This window comes from Pinus tabuliformis, chromosome 5_2 (assembly GCF_031772625.1).
Source record: "Pinus tabuliformis cultivar Carrire ecotype Pingquan chromosome 5_2, CPIR1, whole genome shotgun sequence".
Lineage (NCBI taxonomy): Eukaryota > Viridiplantae > Streptophyta > Pinopsida > Pinales > Pinaceae > Pinus > Pinus tabuliformis.
The window spans coordinates 828,269,775-828,288,983 of NC_142306.1; positions in this window are offsets into that span (position 1 = coordinate 828,269,775).

A 19,209-nucleotide genomic window follows, 5' to 3' on the forward strand; every position below is an offset into this window, starting at 1 on the left:
TATAATTTGAGCCCAGGGGACTTATTATTTTGGGACTTGGTTTTTATTCCCAGTCTTGTTGAACCTCAACAACATGGTTGGTTTTCTAACCATACTCTATTCAAACTAGTGCCTTTATGTCCTTCTTCATCCCTGCTCAACTTAGCTGTCTTTCAATTTCAGTGAAAGTAGCTCTCTGGTATGTATAAATTTTTAGGGGAGTCAAATATACTAGGTTTTTTATTCTATTACCTACTCCCAAGGAGTTTTTGATTTTTTGGTACTCGTGGTGCTGGTGGATTTTTATTTTTTTCGTATTGTGCTACTTCATGTTATACATAAGTTGTGATTGATGGGAAAGGCACAAATGGTTGCAAGCAGATTGGTAAAAGAGTAGAGACTTTCGAGCCATTTCTAGTTCATAATATCATCTCAAGTTCACTTGGAAACTGCTCATATGGATAAAGCTCATAAAGAGATCTCCAACGGTATATTGAAGTCTGAAAAATACCTCCAGGATCAAAATATGTGGTCAATCAAAGTTTGCAAGTTAAAAGGTCAAGGGTCATGCTAATTTTCGTGTTATTTTTTGAGTTTCCCCAAACTTGTTGGTAAAAAGCGTAGGGTTCCAGTGGGTTCGAGGCATATTAGTTCTGCTACAAGAAAAATATTAGATCCCCCTTGTTAAATGTAGAACACGCAGGGGGTTACACATTCAAAATCTAGTTGTCCAACCATTAAACAAACAAATATTCAATGGCCCAGATCTATGTGGCATGCCACCAATTACATGGTGCATGTACGATGGGCAAGGAATGTGGCGAGAGCGAGTTTTGATTGGTGCAAGTTATTTAGCAAGGGACCCCACAAGCTACATCATCCCAGAAGATTTTCCCTAGAGTTCTCCAAGGCAAGTGCAAGTCCAAATCTCTGGGGTGATGTGGTGTTTGAATAACGTGGAAGAATGACACCTAGTGCCCTATCATTAAATGAGAGAGATGACGTGATAGAACATGTGGAGACATATTGGCATGATGACATTAAAATGATTCAGCACCAATGAGGACGTGACATGTGGCATGCATATTTTTTGTTTTTGGGCGATAAAGTGGGACAAAAATATGTGACACATGGCACCATTCAACGAGTGACATGTGGTATCCTTGCGTAGGTGACATACACAGTGGTGTTACATAGCATTTTGTCACTATCCCTATACTCCCCATTCCTTGATTCTGGAGGACCTCTACAGTTAACCCCGCATGCTTTGCCTTCATGAAGAAACTCCCATTATGTCCCTCTTCATGAGCAGATAAATTCCCTTTTGCAGCATTTCCCCTGAAACTTCTGTTTTGATCAGTTTACAAGACCAACGCTAATGGCCTTTGTCTCCCCTGTGCCGATGTGCAGAGATAAGCACTACTCCTCACACCAACTAGAGCGACTGATCTGTGTCTCAGTCGCTCCGGTCCTATTATGGAAAGTTTTTTAAATTAAAGTCGAAGCTTCCAGCTCAATAAGCTCCGTAACAGAAGTTTGGTAAATGGTTTGGCTGGAAGGGGTCGAGGATGACAGTTTGGGCTCCTTTCGCCTATAATGATCGAACTACCTCAAGGGATAAGTCCTTCTCCCATGAGAAGAGGATCCATCTCCCATCCATATTTCCTATATAAACCTCCCTTCTTCCCAAGCACAAACTAGTGTTAGTCACAGTTGATAGTTTTGGCTGAGTGTGAGTGTTATAGTTGCAAAGTGTTGATGCTATTTTGGAGTAGACAAGCAAGCTATTACTAGTTGTAGCTATCTAGTTGTGTTGAGGGAGAAGTGTGTTTTTGTTTGGAGTGAAGCCTAAAGGGAAGAGCTTTAAAACTATTGTTATTTGAAGCCATCGTGGAATGCTAGCAAAAGTGTGTGGGAACCTAGTCTTTTCAGAGGAAGACTGCAACGTCAAGAAGAATGTTTGTAATCTCACTTTGATATTAATATATGCAACTATATTTTTGTAATATTACATATCCATGTCTTAATGTTTCTTGACTTGTTACGTAGGTTGAATTGCAATTTGTCTATTATTATGTTTGTATGTTGTTGTTGTTTACTTGTTACATGAGCTTGAAGAAGGAAGCGAGAGGTTGCTGGAGTGAGCAAGTGAGGACATCATCAAGCAAGATAAGCGACCAAGAGGTAGGCCCTCTTGATTGATTCTAACCTAAGGAAATCTTCCATAGAATGTATATGTGGTGGCTAGACCCATTATCAGGCTAAAGGAATTCATTCGTGTCCGCACTCATAATTTTACTTCACCACAAATTGGCGGAAAAGAAAATCCCTTTCGACCTCAAAAATGTTGGGGCCACGTTTCAATGGGTAATATCCTACGCGTTTCATGATATTCGCAACATTCTCCAGCCTTACTTGGATGACCTTCCTGCCCATTATCATAAAAGCCAAAACCACCCAGACCATCTCCGGGAGATTTTTCTACCGTGCAGACACTATAACATTTGGTTAAATCCACACAAATGTGTTTTCTACATGGAATCAGGACGACTCCTTGGCTTCATCGTTTCTAAGGACGGTATTTGCCTGGATCCGCTCAAAGTCGAGGCCATTGTAAATTTACCCCCTCCTTCTTCACTGCACCAACTCCAGAGCCTACAAGGAAAGGCCAACTTTCTTCGTCGTTTTATACCCAACTATGCCGGGATAGCCATAGGATTTACCCAGTTACTCAAACAAGGAATGCCCTTTGCATGGGACTAGGTGGCCCAAAAATATTTTGATGATCTTAAGGCCGTCCTCATAAATGCTCCTTTGTTGCATCCGTCGGACTCTTATCGAGATTACTTCCTTTACCTAGTCGTGGCCCCTAGCACCATTGCTATGGTTTTGGTCCAAGATGACGATGAAGGCAACGAACATGTAATCTACTACCTTAGTCGGAATCTCCTCAACACTGAAACGTGTTATGCACATGTCGAGAAGTTGGCTTTGGTCATCGTTCAGGTTGTTTAATGCTTTCGGCACTATATCCTTTTACGTACGACTACAGTGATTTCTAAATGCAACCCTATGACCTATATCCTGACTCATCAGTTGCTGGGGGGCAAGTATTCTAAATGGATCATTATCCTGCAAGAATTCAATTTGGTCTTCACTACGGCCAAATCTAAGAAGTCACTTGTTTTCACTGAATTGATTTGTTCCCTCCCCTCCAAGGCAATCCCTGTTGGTGCAGATGAACAAATTCTAGATGAGACCATTTTCCTGATTAGCACCCTTAATCAATGGTACGGTGATATCATCGTGTATCTCCAAACCTCCACATTTCGGTCCACATTGACCAAGGATGATCGTCGAAGGATTCAGCATCATTACCAACCCTACCGTATTATTGGCGATACTTTATACCATGTCGGTGTTGATTTTGTTCTTCATCGATGCCTCACAATCGAGGAAGCTGAAACAGCTCTCAATGATTGCCACTCCGGGACATGTGGTGGTCATATGTATGGTTATGCTAAAGCTCAAAAAATCCTTCGCGCTAGTTATTTCTAGTCATCTATCTTCAAGGACTGCATTCTTGATGTCCATAAGTGCCACGAATGCCAAATTTACCAACGCAAGATGTGCGCCCCACTCGCTCACCTACATCACATCATTACTGTTGGTTCCTTTTCCAAATGGGGCATCGATTATATAACATGTAACCCTCGTTCAACTGGGGGGCATGGTTATATTATCATCGTTGTGGATTATTTCACCAAATGGCCGAAGCGATGCCTACATATTTTGCAGATGGTAAAACGGCGACTCAATTCCTTTTTAACCATGTTATTTCCAGGTTCGGCGTACCCCAAGCCATTGTCACAAACCATGGCTCCCATTTCCGAGATTACATGATGGCAGAGCTAACTTCTGCATTGGGTTTGCGCCACAATGGCTCGACCCCATATTACCCTCAGGCCAACGGCCAAGTTGAAGCCGTTAATAAGGTTTTGGTCACAATGCTTCAGTTTACTATTGGGATGCACAAGTCAAATTCGTATCTCATGTTCTTTTCAACTCTGTGGGCCTACCGAACTTTTAACCAAAGACACAACTAGTTTCACACCATTCCAGCTAGTTTATGGTCTAGAAGCAACATTGTCGATTGAATGCGAGATTCCTTCACTCAAGTTAGTTGTTGAACTCCTCAAAACATCGCCTCAAGAGAAACGCCTATTATATTTAGAACGACTAGATGAGACTCGTTGTCTCGCTGCCTTGGCCATCGAAGCACAAAAGAAACGGGTCAAATCCCATTTCGATCAGTCGGGGCGCATTCTTTGAGGGTGATTTGGTCCTATTATATGACCAAGCTAACAATAAGCTAGGGGCAAGCAAGTTCGAACCTATGTGGCATGGGCCCTATATTGTAAAACACATTTTACAGAAAGGTGCCTATGAGATTATTGATTATGAAGAAAAACCTCTCGATAAGCCCAGAAACGGGCTTTACCTCAAAAGTACGATATTTAGGTCATCTTGCATGGTTACTTATGTACATTAGTGTGTGATTCATTTTTGTACAACATGGTTTTATGTGATAGTTTTCAAAAAACTTTCTTGTTTACTATGCTTTCCTCGCTTTGCAGATGTCTGTGACTCCTCATGTTGGTTTCGCTGATGATGCTTGTCATAGTACTCAAAACCTATCATCCACAGCATGGGCTATCTATGACCCTAACAGTGAGTTGATTGACCTTTAAGGTATCTGCGTAGGTCGTACAAGCAGCATCATTGTTGAATACAGTGCGCTCATCGAACTATTGTCAGAAGCCATCGCTTTGGGCATTAGAGAATTGGTTGTCAACCTGGATTCACAGCTTGTTGTCCTTCAACTCAACTAACGATATTCCGTGAGGAACCCTCAAATATTACGAATGTATCTTCGTATCCGTCTAATGGAAAGACATTTTGATTATATTGCATATCATCATATTCCTAGACATATGAATACATTGACAGATGCATTAGCTAATTATGTGTTGGATAAACATTTATGAAACATGTAAAAGATAAGACAAACCATTCGTACTATAATAGACAGAAAAATACAACATATATATATATATGGTTAGAATGTTTGATGCATCAAAACTGTCACACGGAATAAGTCGATCTTGCGGACAAGATAGACCTTCCTAGAATCTAAAGAAGACCTAATGACAAGCAAACCAACCAGACACTATCTTTCTCTAAATATGCTTTAATAAACAATAGCAAACAAGTGTTTTTAGGGCCTACCTTAGGTCCAACGCTAGCTTGTGGATGCCTTCGCTCCTTTGATCCAAATGAGCTCCTCTTCACGAATCTGCAAACACAAACAAGGCAAACAAATTAAATAGCACCTGAAAAGCCAATTGCATAAAACATATTTAACATGAAAGTCAAGGAGTCCATGAAACAAATAACATAAGATACTTGTTGAGAAAAATGAGTTTGATTGTATTAATTCAAAAGAAGAAGAACCTTACAACCTTTGGCTTAACGCTGTACAAGCTCCTCCCAGGGTCCAGCAAGAAGTCTCCTCTACTTTGACAAGTTTCACTCATTCCCCAATGAAACCAAAAAGGTATGTGATCTCTCCTCTTTAGGCTTAACTAGGAAGTCTTGAGTTCACCAGCATTTACCCTAAAAAATGTTCAGCTTCCAACCTCCCTAGCAACCAGCCCAATGCCTGTATTTATAGTGCAATGGAGGGAGGTTACTAGGTCCTCCTTCAAAGGGATAAAGCCCTCCTTCAAAGGGATAGCTCCTCTCATCAAGGGATTAGCTCCTTCTCTTCTGGGATGCATGAACCACCTCAGAGCGAACAATCCATGCCAAAATTCCTTCTAGAAACCTCTAGAAGTAACCCAAAGTGAGTTTTTTAAGATAAAACTTGCGCCTTTTGACTTTCACAGGGGTCCGCACCTACACCGTTAGGGACATAGCGGGCAGGTCCGCAACTTTTGTACACAGAAGGTGCGGGACCGCAGGTGACCATGAGAGAAAGTGCGGAACCAGAGTTACATTGATTTTTAATGTCTTTCTCTCATTTCTAAAGCTTGATTTGAAGAGCTGAGGTCTGAGACTTGCTTAGGAGGATAGTACAAGTGAGGATAGACCCATATTGACTGCAAATAATCATGATGACGATATTTTTGTGTAACAGATTGCCCCCTAAAGTGCGAAGTCTGTAGTAGATGAGGATTTCTTATCATTTAGGAAGAGTGAAGTACTTTATCATTTCGAGGATCATCTAGTGGAGAACCTGGTTGTAACCTGTAAAAACATTTAATGCAAGATATATATATGAAATCATATCATCGCTGAGGTAGGCATTCCCATACTCAGATAAAAACTGACTAGAAACTAACTACTGTTCTGATACAGGAATGATCTTGTAAAACATCACAAGTATAGACTCATGTGGACATAGTATGGGCACAGCCATCTGTTTATAAATAGTCCATTATATAATGAATACAAAATTCCTCGCAGCCTGGATTGTGGAAACTAGATCCAGGGTCTTCATTTCTACTTCCCGAAACAGTACGATTCTATCCATGCGAATGAATGTATTGATGTCGAACATGGTAGAAACCACTTGATTACCAGTCAATGATGTAAACTGTTAACAAGTGTGAGAGAAACCACCAGTGATGTCAATGGCTCTCAAAGTACCCAGTACAATCCATGAGATGCGAATAAATGTGTTGATGTTGAGCATGTCACGGAATCCTTTGATCGAAAGTCAATGATGTAAACTGTCGTCAAAGGCGAGAAACCTGCCATTGATGCATGAAGATCTCAAGGTACTGATGATTCCTAGATCATCTTTCTAGATAATGAGTTGATGTCGATAGAAAGCGATCCGTCGTAGGCAAGCCCACAACATGAAATCATAGATCAAGTTGAAGAAATTTAGTTGCAAGAACTGACTCAGGGATGGTCAAGATGGATGACAGATATTTTGCAGATGAATGGCTTATTGGCAGTGACCTCTCGAACACATAACGACACGACAGATGGTTTGGTGACAATTGACTCAAAGTTAATACTCAGAAACCGGCTGAAGACTTTCAATGTGTTTTGATCAACTGTTAGGCAAAGGATTTCCCAACCCAGGTGAATAAAAGTGTCGTGTTCAAGAGTGGTTACAAAGTATGACAAACAGGCTCATTTTTCTCTCTTTTCCCCCACCATTTCTGGCAAGTACCTCTTTATTTTTGACAAGCTTGAGGAGGATAACATTTTCTTGATTATAAGCTCATCCTTCGGATGAGTCCAACTTAGTTTAAATTCGAACCCTAAGAAGGAGTGGTTCGTTCCTGTTTGTAATTGAACAGGTCTTTTACTGTGAAATTTTAACGAGTCCAGTATAGGAGAAACTCGGCGTTTTTCAATTTTAGAGAGTTTGAAAAAACTTAAGAAGACTCCAAGGTTGACCTTTTTCGTAAATTTGTGTCTCCCAAGCCCGAAAAAAGTATAAAATAATACTTGAGAGAACCGCTTGATCTTTTGCGACCAAGGAGTACTTTTCATCATCAGTGCCCTTGACCCTAAAAAGTAAAAAAGCGATCAATGACACGTCGTTTTATAACCAATATCGAATTTGAAACGACAAAAATCCGGCAATCTTTTCATGTTTTTATGGTCGGAAAAGAGCTGTAAGGGGACCGTCTTTTAATTTCGTTTTAACGAGTTTAAAAGAAACACTCGGCAATCTTTTCGTGTTTTAGGAGTCAAAAAAGAGCTTAAAGATGACTCTACATGTTTTTCTGTCGAAAATGGTAGATTTTGCCTGAATAATCCTTTATTCTGCACAAAAACACAAACATTACTCATACCTGTTTGAAATGGATAAAAATGTCGCAAAATACCTTTTCAAAGTGAAACATAAACAAATTTGCGATTTATTTACTCAAAAAACTTATAAAAAGGGCCTTTGTCAATTCATTTTTACCGTTTGAGTTTCGGTGAGAAAATAGTGCTTTTGCTCAGAAAACTTCCCGTGAAGATTGCGAAAAATCCAACCGTCGGAATCGAGCGCCGTCTTCTCCAGGTAATCCACATCATCCTACTCTTCATTTTCAACCGTTTAGTTTTTTGTTTTAGTCCTTTATTTTCACTCTTGGGAGGGTTTTTAGGCGCAAAACCCGCGCGCGGGGGCCCGCAGGTTTACCATTGCGGACCCCAACTTTTTCTCCATTGGGAAAAAGCTCAGGGTCCACACCTTCCGTGTAGACAAAGTGCGGTCCCACGCACTGTGTCTAACCCGGAGGGTGCGTACCCCGCCGCAAGGGTTTTGAACCCAAAATTTCTCAAAAATGGACCAATCAAAATATTTTCTAACAATTTAATTAATCTTTATACTTGATGCAGAGAGTACATCATGCTAGATTGGCATGAACGAGAGCACGAGGACGTGGATGCTGCCGCATGGAATCATCAGCCTTCACTTGATGCTTTGAGGGCGTGCGGACTGTACAAATTCTGGGCCATTCCTGGCATGAGGGCTCAGGTGGATTTCTTACAGTGGCTGGTTGACAGATGGAGCATACAGGACCAGTGCTTCTTCATTGGCGGCCACCATCTCGAAATCGAGCCGGCGGACATTTATTTTTTGACTGGTTTGCCTAAGAGAAGCGAAGACTTGACTCTGCACGGGACTAGGCCAGGTGGCCAGTCTATCGATAGCCTCCGGCTAGAGTACTGCAACAGCCAGGCTAGAGACAAAGGGATAGACATAAAGACCATATTCCGTCCTGAACTCATGGTGATTGCATTCACTGTCACCAGACTTTGCGGAGCTGCCGCATTACATATTGCCACCGGATCCCAGATGCGTATGCCAGTTGATTGCTTTCGAGGCACCATCTTCAACTAGTGCGATGCCATGTTGGCCAATGTGAAAGGCCAACTGACCAGGGCCAAGAACGGACGACTAAAGATCTTTGGTTATGGGGCTTTGGTCGTGAGTTTTGGCCTGGAGAGGGTTCCTATGCTGATCCCACAGCACCTTATTGTTGGAGCTGGGCTTCCTCGAGAGCCCAAACTGATGCGATGGGTCGCAGTCATGGCCCGTCACCCGGACGAGAGGACAGAGGTTGCTCGCTTCAAACCTGAGTATTTCCAATGGCTGGAAAACCAAGTCTTTTCCATTCAGGACTTCCCTTACGCTGGGATAGATTTTCGTGGTGCCCAGACATGGCTCTTCCACCAGGATTGCAGTGGGACGAGTCAGGTAAAATCCTTTTCAATATTTTTCCTATTTTAATTTTTTTTATTTTTCCATCGCCTCAAAACTGATAATAAAAATTTTAAGATGCAGATGTGGGTCCACAGCGACCAGCCGCTCTCCGGCCTTTCGAGAGGAGGCAACCAGTTGCACCCGCGCCAGCCCCACAGGACGAATCGGCAGAGGTTTTGGCCGAGTTGGAGGGTCATCTTGAGCACTTGACAGGAGATATTCCTGAGACCACTATAGACGACATTCCTAGTTGGCTTCAGCGCTATGTGATTGGAGTCTCGGGACCTTTTAGGAGGTTCCTTTGCAAGGTGGCCCGTGCAGTGGTTTCTTATAGAGATCATCACCAGTGATAGGATGATCGCCTATTATGGGCACATGTGACATTTTTGTTTTTTGTACTTATCATTTTTGCCGATCATAAGGTGTTTTTCAACCTATGATCGAAGACGATGTATTTTTTGACACACTCCTATATATATATATATATATCACTACTACCGGCTTATCTTGTTAATCATGTTATGGAATGATTTTAAATTTACACGTATGATTATTGCAAATGTCTATTTAACATTCGAGAAGCAATTGCATCTGCTAATGTATTTAAGACCTTGGAATATGCTGATATTCAATATAATCAAATTCACATTCCAAGAGACGCACTCTAAAAAATAATCTTAATAACACTGGGTTTCTAATGGCATACACTCTATTAAGCTGTAATACAACGAGTTCAGAATCTAACCTCACTATCAAACTCCGAATCTCAAATGAAATAGATTTAGACAATAACTCAATCACTGCACTGTACTCGGCAATGTTGTTTGTTGTTTGACTGAGGCTTACCCCATGCATAGATACTAACTCGTCAGAGGGCGAATAGATAACCCAAGCTGCGGAAGAGATATTCTGTGTATTACGAAAAGCACCATCAGCGAAACCAATGTATGTTTGGAGAGGCATCGACATCTACAATATCAAGAGTAAAACCAAGATAAGCAGGAATAATGACGAAAAAAGACTCTCTAAGCTAAGCACACTGTTTAAACTAAAACACACCAGCTAGAAAGAAAAACTATCCTAACTAAAAATCTCCATACCCATTCTTTTAAGCATAATACCTCTTCAAGTAAAGGCCATTTCTGGGTTTATCCAAAGAGTCCCCATCAAAGTCTACCAATTCATAAGCCCTTTTGGCTAGATTTCGCTTGACAACATAGGGACCATGCCACATAGGAACGAATTTTCCAGTGCCTAATTTATCATTAGCTTGATCATAAACCAAGACTAGATCTCCTTCCGAAAAATTTCGAGGCGTCACATTTCGATCATACTGAGCTTTCATCTGTTTTGCGTGAGTCTCGATCGTCAATGCAGCATTACGTCGATTCGCATCTAATTGAGCCAAGTATAACAAACGCTTTTCCTCTTCGAAAGTGGCTGGAAGTAACTCGATGGCCATTTGCAGTGACGGGATTCCGCATTCAATGGGTAACACGGCTTCCAAACCATAGACTAGTTGGAAAGGAGTGAACCCTGTTGATGTTTTTACTGAAGTTCGATACGCCCAAAGCACTGAAAATAGCATGTTGTGTCAATTTGACCGATGAATCCCAATGATTCGTCGGATCATGATAACTAAAACTTTGTTGATGGACTCAACCAGACTATTCGCTTGTGGATAATAAGGGGTTGAGCTATCATGACGTAAACCAAGCTGGCCTGTAAGTTCGGTCATCATAACGTTTCGAAAATGATGCCCATGATCAGTGATTATCGCTTGCGAGACACCAAACCTAGCAATTATATGATTGAACACGAAAATTGCAGTTGTCTTGCCGTCTGCCTCGAATGTAGGCATTACTGAAGTTCGGTACGCCCAAAGCACTGAAAATAGCATGTTGTGCCAATTTGACCGATGAATCCCAATGATTCATCGGATCATGATAACTAAAAATTTGTTGATGGACTCAACCAGACCATTCGCTTGTGGATAATAAGGGGTTGAACTATCATGACGTAAACCAAGCTGGCCTGTAAGTTCGGTCATCATAACGTTTCGAAAATGACGCCCATGATCAGTGATTATCGCTTGCGAGACACCAAACCTAGCAATTATATGATTGAACACGAAAATTGCAGCTTTCTTGCCGTCTGCCTCGAATGTAGGCATCGCCTCGGCCCACTTAGTAAAATAATCTACCGCAAGGATGATATATGCATGCCCCCCATCCGAGTGAGGGTTACATGTAATAAAATTGATACCCCATTTGGCAAAAGGACCAACGGCAATTATAGGGTGGAGAGGAGCAGGTGGAGCGCGCATCTTACGATCAAAAATCTGGCAGTTGTGGCATTTTCGGACCGTCGTAATACAATCTTTAAATAAAGACGGCCAGAAGTAGCCAGCGCGCAATATCTTTTGGGTTGTGGCATACCCAGACATATGACCGCCACACGCTCCAGAGTGGCAGTCATTTAGAACCCTTTCAGCTTCTTCGTGAGTTAAGCAACGTCGAAAAACAGAGTCCGTCCCACGGCGATAAAGAGTATCTCCAATAATTCTGAATTGTTGGGACTGGAATCGAATTTTCCGACGTTCTGACCTTGAAATTTCTGGCCGAAAGGATTGGGTCTAGAGATAAACGATGATATCCCCATACCATGGATCTAAAGTGCTGATTAGAAACAAGGATTCGCCCGCAATGGGCTCCTCCGCCACAGTTTCCGTGTCAGCACGCAGGAAGTCACACATTAACTCCGCAAAAACTAAAGATTTCTTAGACTTAGATTTCTCAAATTCCAAGTTGAACTCTTGCAGGATAACGATCCATTTAGAGTACTTGCCCCCTAGCAATTGCTTGGTCAAAATGTAGATCATAGGGTTGCAATCCGAAATTACCGTAGTTTTACGTAGTAGAATGTAGTGACGAAAACGTTGGACAGCTTGAACGACTGCCAATGCCAATTTCTCCACATGTGAGTATTTTAGCTCAGTTGGATTTAACGTTCGACTAAGGTAATATATCACATGTTTAGTTCCTCATTCATCTTCCTAAACTAAGACCATTCCAATGGTGGAATGAGAAGCGACGAGATACAAGAAGTAATCCTAGTTGTAGTTGGGAGGATGCAACAATGGTGCATGGGTCAACGCGTGTTTGAGTGCATCAAAAGGTTTCTGAGCTATCTCATCCCAATAGAATTGAGTGTTTTGTTTCAACAACCAGCTAAAACCCTTTGTAACCTCGGCGTAGTTAGGAATGAATCGTCGTAAAAAGTTTGCTTTCCCCTGCAAACTTTGGAGTTGGCAAAGACTCGAAGGAGGAGGCAATTTGATGATAGCTTCGACCTTCGAGGGATCAACGCGAATGCTGGCTTTCGAAACTATGAACCCCAGCAATCGACCCGTTTCTATATAGAAGACACATTTGTGTGGGTTCAACCGAATACGATAATGCCTACATCTCATAAAGATTGCTTGTAAATGGACGAGGTGATTAGCTCAATGTAATGAATGAGCAGGAAAATCATCGAGATACGGTTGCACAATGTGCTTGATGTCATGAAATGCATAAGACATCGCCCTTTGAAAAGTTGCTCCGGCATTCTTAAGCCCAAAAGGTAATTTGCAATAAGAAAATGTCCCCCATGGACAAATGAAAGTCGTTTTTGGTTGATCGGCAGGTAGAATGTTGATTTGATTGTATCCGGAAAAACCGTCCACAAAGGAGAATATTTCGCTGCTGGCACAATCATCAATGATTTGATCGATATAGGGAGTTGGGTAATTGTCCTTTGGACAGGCTCGATTAATGTCCCTATAATCGATACATATTCTTATTGTTCCCTGCTTTTTGTTAACCGGAACAATATTCGATACCCAATCCGTTAACGGGATCGGATAAATGAAACCTGCTTTCAACAGTTTTTCAACTTCTGATTTAATTACAGCAGCTTTTCGTGGGTGAATCTGACACAAACGTTGTCGGACGGGTTTAGTGTCCGAGTAAGTCTTGATCTCATGAACAATAATCGCGGGATCAATTCCTGGCATTTCCTCATAGGACCAGGCAAACACGTCGCGAAATTCTTGAAATAGGTCCTTATATAATTGAATTTCATCATCTGTACACGAGGCACCTATATGAATGTTCTCAACAATTCCGAGTTTAACCGATATGTCAATAGGAATAGTTCGAGAGATGTTTCCCAAATTTAACTCTGAATCGGGATGTTTCATTGGATTTTGAGGTTCCTTGACATATTCAGTTGTAAAAATTGATGAGAAATCATTTTCAAAACAATCATCCTCAGGTAAAAACGAAGATCTGTGATGGAGATCTTCCCATGGTAAATCATCTACGCATAGGATTTCACAAATTTTCTCATCAGAGCGAACAAGTTCAGAAAACGTAGTTAAATCCGAGGTTGATGTGAAAAGTGATTCCTCACGGACCACATTCATTAAGTCATTTTCGGTTGAAAATGAGTTAGCAAACTACTGCACAGCTTCATAGGCAATTTCATATGGACTCAAAGGCATGGAATTACCAAATGAGTCTATCTCAGATTCAGAAGGAATGATCCAAGGATCATCATAAATAATGGTGTCTGATGTAATCATATGAATGGTTCCAAATGAGGATGATGCGTTGATTGGAGGAAAAGGAAAAGTTCCCAGTAAACCGGCATCTTTAACTAATCCTACTCCAACATCCTTATATGGGTTAGTCGTTTTACCAACATGTTGAATACTCTCCGAAGAGGCTGGTCGGATGAAAAGTAAGCCAGCTGGTCTATTGTTACAATCTTTCCATTGTGTGGAAACTTTATTACTCGAAAGACCGATGAAACGACTGTTGTCATAGCATAAGACCAACTTCGACCCAAGAGAAGGTTGTAGTCTAGAGGGGCATCAACCACCTCCACATCTAGACTAACGGTTTTTCCTTCAACCCCTATAGGCAAATCCTGTAGAATGCCAAAAGGATGAAACCCACGGCTATCAAAGGCCTTTAGAATCGTCGGGGATTGGTTTAGTGAAGGAGAACCAACCGATCTCCAACACTGCATCGACATAATACACGTTGAGGCTCCCTCATCAATTACAGTCCGATGAATAGACCTTTTTTTTACTATCACTGGAATCTGGAAAGCCATTTGATGAGGCAAACGCGGTGTACTATTTTCTAGATCGAAAATTATTAGGTTCGGGTCCTGAACATCAACAGCTCCTATAGCCGACAAAAGTAATTTACGTTGTCCTGGGCATGATTGCAGCACTTCCAAAGCCGACATTGCTGAGGGTGAAACAGCTAAATCCTCAACAATGTTATAATTTTGAGCCACTCTCGCATGTCGATTGAAAGCTGACTTTCGAAGTATACCCTTGGCGGGCGGTTTGATTACCAAGTCTGGATTAGGTTTCTCGATCTGTAGTGGATCGGAACCGGGAGCTGAGGTTGATGGATTAGAATGAGAAGATTCTGCTTCTTTACCATCAACGGGACTCTTACTACCATAATCTTGCGATCGAGTTGCAGTCCTAACATGGGACATCATCAGAATGGGTTCTTCATTGGCACTCGATGATGAACCTATCATCTTGTTGTCTTGAGCCGGAAAAGGATCCTTCAAAACAACAGGAGTTTGGGAACCCTTGACAATCTTCACAACCTCTGCACGATGAGGACATTCTCTTGTAAAATGTTCATCGTCACAAATGAGACAAGGATAACGAGGTTTGCATTTTTCGTCATTGGATTCTGCCTTTTCAGGTTTCTCCTTTGAACTTTTGTCTGTTTTATTCTTCTTCTTTCCTTTCTTCTTCCCACCGAATTTTGATTTGGCTGTAGATGACTCTACAACGTGAATGTCGGCGGAAATCTCTGCAGAAGAATCTCCTGTTGGGGAATCAGGCAAGGTTATAATGGGAGAAGAATTCTTGGAAGACTTCTTCTTGCTTTTAGTGTTAACCGTGCCAATCATACCATCAGCGGCATGAGATCCCGAAGGAGCTGCAACGATTTGATTTTGCTTGGGAAGATCGTGGATTTTTTCGTGTAACGTACCCGACTGAGTATAGACCAAGTCAAGGTATTGTGCTTGAGCAATGACTTGCTCCTCAGTAACCACTCCAGCTTTAGCAACATCTTCAGTGATCTTTGGCAACAAAGATTTTACAAACCACTCAGCCAAAATCTGATCCGGAATAAATACGTTCACTAAACGGCGTCGACGTCTCCACTCATGAATATGATCTGAAATGTAGGTGGATGTCGATTGTTTTAGCGAAGTTAACAATTCCGTGCCATTGTCATATCGGACTGGCAACTGGAAATGAGTTAAAAACGAGGTAGCTAACTGACTAAAATTATAAAAAGTGCCTCGTGGTAACTCAATGTACCATTTGGCCGCGAGACCAATTAGAGTGCGCTGGAAAAGTCTAAGACAGATCGAATCATCTGTGATGGAATTAGATGCACACCAGAGGTGGTAAGTCATCACATGGTTCGACGGGTCCTCTCCTGATTTACCTTCGAACTTGGGAATGTCACTGGGCAACTTATTCGGCATTGGCGGCCAAAACGGAAGATAATTAATGGGATCATTCGTTAGGCGCGACAAGTCAGGTAAGTCCAAAGTTGCGATAAACGGTAACTGCCGATTACGATCCCTAAAACTCTGGGTCATGAGACCAGCCCCAGGAGGAGGATATCTAGGATAACTAGGAATAGGAATCCCGTTCAGGATATTGTATCCTCCCGGGAAACCAGGATTAACCGGACCATACTGGGGTTGTTGAGGTTGTTGATAAGTGTACCCAGGATACGGTTGATACTGATAAACTGGCTACTGGACAGCAGGACCGAATTGGTACTGTCCCTGGTACGGTTGATAGGTGAGTTGTGGTTGACTTGCGACAACCGTACTTAAACCAGGTTGTCCTACAGGCATCTGAACCGAAGTTTGAATCGTAGATCCAGACGGTGGTAAAGATGTCTGAGGAGTAGATACAGGAACAGTAGAAACCAGAGCTGTCGATACTCCAGAAGTAGGTGGGGTAGATTGAACAGATGTAGCGGCAGTTGTAGCAGTCGTTTGAGGCGGAGTACGAGGTGTACTAGGCCCAGGCTGAGAAACTACCGAAGGTACAGAAGTTTGAATGTTAGACTGGACTGGTTGCTGGGGTGTACCAGAAACTAGGGGTTGTCCAGTTTGAGATGACAACTGTACACTTGGCTACAACACCTGTTGGGTTTGCGATGGATCCCACACTATATTCATTCCGGGGTACTGACCCATAACTGATTGAGAATATTGAGGACCATAACCGGGTTGAGGGTAGGATTGATAATTGAAAGGTACATTTCCCGTTCCTTGAACAAACGTTTGACCTTGGGGTGGTTGGAAACCTTGGTTCGAGTATTGACCTTGGGGTTGATACCCTTGAGGCACATGCTGATACTGGGGTTGACCTTGAGGTATAAATTGATACTGGGGTTGACCTTGGGGTACATATTGAGTCTAGGGTTGACCTTGAGGAACGTACTATCCCGTAGGTATGTATTGTCCTTGAGGTTGCCCCCCAGATGCAAATTGTGTACCGTGAGGTTGCCCCCCAGGCGTTAATTGAGGCTCCCCCCCAGGCGGTAACTGGCCACCTTGAGGTTGAGGATTGGGAATAGAACCTGCATCATAAGAATTTCTTCTACGCTCAACGGTTTATTACCATTGCTTCCATTTAATAACCCTTGCTCAATGGGTTGAGGAGATGCTCCCAGAAAAGTACCAGAAAGAGACTGATACCCAGAAGGAACAGATGGACCGTCGTACAAAAAAGATTCGGGCGATTGAGTAAACATGGACGATTGTCCTGACATATTTACGGTAGTATAAAAACCTCTAGGTGTTGAGTGATAAGGAGCACGAGGTGGTGAAAAATTTAACCCTGAGTTTTCTAAATAATTAGTCAAAGAAAGATACCAAGAACTACTCCTAGGTGGACTGTAAAAAATTGATTCACGCTCCCTTAGTTCAATAACAGGTTGATTTTCAGGGATAGGGATGCCTACTTCTTCTTCTTCCGGAGCAAGTTCTTCAATAGAAATAAGTCTAGAAGGAATATCTTGAGTGATTACTCTTTCTACCCTAGGTGAACCAGGACCACTAAAAGATGGAGAAACAAACCCCGATGTTGGAGTAGAAGCAAATTCACTTTCAGGATCGGATATTTCGGGTTCTTCACCTATATCGCTAGTAGATGAAAAGCTACCAGTGATTTCGGAGACAGACACTGACTGTGGATTATATTCTGCTACTGGCGTTTGAAAATCAGGATGTACAATCAAAGAAGATTCTCCTTCTTCCGGTGACCCAACTCTACTGTCTCTAGGAGTTACGAGGACTTTTAAGCCTTCAAGTTGGCTCGGTACTTCTTTAGGAGGTTGGCCCCGAAGTCTACGGGACTTCCTCAGTAACTCAGCCACGTTTATAATCTCAGGAGACTGGCCCCGAAGTCTACGGAACTGTCTTGGTAATTCAGCCACAGTTAAAGACTTTTAACTACTTCACACGCAAACAAAGTAAAATCTCAATGAAAAGCACCTAAGGTCTCTAAAGAACCAAACAAATTTGAATCACACGCCTAAAGAATCTAGGAGATCAAACACACACAAACAGTAAACTTCCGGACCAAAAACACTAGTTGGTGATGAAATCCAACGTCGTAGAGTTTAGTACAGAAATGGCAGTTGGAACAGTTACCCCGGCAACCTACTTAATGAATAGACTGGCACAAGTTCCTCCACTTAACCGTCTCAAGTGAAGTGAACCCCCTAGAAAATCCAAGTGAGTCTAGCCGACGTCTGCTCCAGGTACAGTGGGATCTTCCCACCACTGTCACCTCAGGAAGATTCCTAAAGAATATGGCCACTAAGGTTACCAACTGAGACAAATACACCTGGGGGAACAGTCTACGATCCGATACGCACGCAATGACAGAGTAGCAAGCTCAATCCCCTTGAAGGCTCCTTGACATAATCCAAGGTTTACCAACAAGTGACCCCAGGCTCCTCGACAATGGTTAATCTGAGGTTTACCGTTTTTAATACATGAATATTTGGCGTCGTTCCCAATGAGGAAGGATTGATTCCCACACTGGTTCGGACACGATCTCGTGCTTCTCCTTTAAGAGGAGCTTTCCCAGATCATAAATGCAACAATTGGATTTCTTCCCTACCACAAGATACAGCTACTTGTTTGTTTTTACTATCTTGGAGAGTTAATTACTCTCCTACTCCAAGACACTAGCCTAAGCTAAGTTGGTGTATCAGAGCCCTAGAAATAAAAATGTTACTAGGTGAATTTTACTTTAAGCATTAATTTTAGTGGTTTTTGTTTAAGTCCAAAGGTGCGGAGATGAAACTCGTGGTATGAAGACTTGACTCAAAATCACTAAAAATGCAGTTAAGATGATCTAAACAATCTTTTTCTCTTCGATGAATTTCTAAACTAAGAAAGAGTTTGAGAATGCAAATACTTTAGAAACACAAATCTTTCTCAATTAAACAAATTAAAAGAAGAGCTTTTCCTTTCCAAAGCACTCAAAACGAGACAACTAGTTATTTCACAAAAATTTCCCTTTTTCGTTTCAAAGCATTCAATCACTACAAAAACAAACTTTTCCAAAAGAGATTTTTTTTATATATTTTGTAAATAAAAAACTCAAAACTAATGAAAATGACTAACTTTGACAGCTACAAACTATAGAAACCTATTTGAAGTCAAAGCCTACTAAAAGTCTTTTTAAGGATGTTTTACTCAGCTAGATCCAAGCTAAGGACTAATTTATGCAGAATCACAAATTAGTCAAGAACAACCAATTTCGTTTTATTTTTTAAATGAAAATCCAAACTCTCAAACACAAGCTTTTCGAAGTTTTGTAA